The sequence below is a fragment of the Furipterus horrens genome, unplaced genomic scaffold (assembly GCF_987537825.1).
Source record: "Furipterus horrens unplaced genomic scaffold, mFurHor1.1.pri manual_scaffold_17, whole genome shotgun sequence".
In the NCBI taxonomy this organism is placed as follows: Eukaryota; Metazoa; Chordata; class Mammalia; order Chiroptera; family Furipteridae; genus Furipterus; species Furipterus horrens.
Window position 1 is genome coordinate 10,212,224 of NW_028327187.1, and position 1,255 is coordinate 10,213,478.

At 51.2% G+C, this 1,255-nt stretch overlaps 1 pseudogene; it reads left to right on the forward strand.

Annotated features, from left to right (window-relative positions):
• The first annotated feature begins 359 nt into the window (after positions 1–359).
• Positions 360–917, forward strand: LOC149990471 (ADP-ribosylation factor 1-like; annotated as a pseudogene).
• The last annotated feature ends 338 nt before the right edge of the window (positions 918–1,255 follow it).

Genomic DNA, 1,255 nt, shown 5'->3' on the forward strand with positions numbered 1-1,255 from the left:
AAAAAGCCTGCCCTAAGGATGGTGGAGGTGAAAAGCCAGGGTCTCGTGGCACTGTTGGACTGCCTTATCAGGTCTGGACCATCCCAGGGAATTTTTGTTGCATAGGACAAATAAACCTCTATTTAAGTTACTATTATAGAGTTGTCTATTATTCGTGGCCAAAAGTACATGTAACTGAAGTGGGGTTACAACATAGGAAAACCTGGGATCCAATTGGAGGGTAAACGTGAGTACAGGAATTTAGACATTAAGAGATACAAATGAGGGGAGCAAAACCGACACCTGGCTGAGCGCAGCAGCAGCACCGTGGTCCCAAGTGTGTCTCCCTCCCACCAGGGTCTCTCCCTCCTGTTTACATCATGGGGAATATCTCTGCAAACCTCTTCAAGGGCCTTTTTGGCTAAAAAGAAATGCGCGCTCATGTGTTCTCATTGTGGGCCTAGGCGCTGCAGGGAAGACCACCATCCCATGCACACTGAAGCTGTGTGAGATCGTGACCACCATCCGCACCATAGGGTTCAACGTGGAGACCGGGGAAGGATAAGAACATCAGCTTCACTGTGTGACATGTGAGCGGCCAGGACAAGATCCAGCCTCTGTGATGCCACCACTTCCAGAACACACAAGGGCTCATCTTTCTGGTTGACCACAATGACCGAGAGCACATGAACGAGGCCCGAGAGGAGCTCATGTGGATGCTGACAGAGGACGAGCTCGGGGTTGCTGTCCTGCTCATGTTCACAAACGAGCAGAACCTCCCTAACGCCGTGAATGCGGCTGAGGTCGCAGCAGACAAGCTGGACCTGCACTCTCTACGTCGCAGGAACTGGTACATTCAGGCCACCGGTGTCACCAGTGGGGACAGGCTCTATGACGGACTAGACTGATTGTCCAGTAAGCTCTGGGACCAGAAGTGAGCTGCACTCCTCTCTCCCCTGCTCACTCCTTCCTTTAACCCTGGCTTTCCTCTCATGTGGCAGCCATGCCCCTCTGGTGTGCGTGCCCGAAGCTGTCCCGATGGTCAGCCCCAGTGTGCTTCACCATGCTGTACATGGGCAGACACAGCCTGCAACTGGGTTTTTATTTAATGTAAATAGTTCTCATTTCCAATCGGGAAGTTTCTGGTGTTCCTATGGAATATTACTCAGGCTTTTTTTGTAAAATGAGAACACACAGTTTAGTACTAAGAAGGGATTTTAGGTACCTGGGGCCTCTAGAAGTCGCTGTCACCTCAGCCCAACGCTCTTCCCTCTGG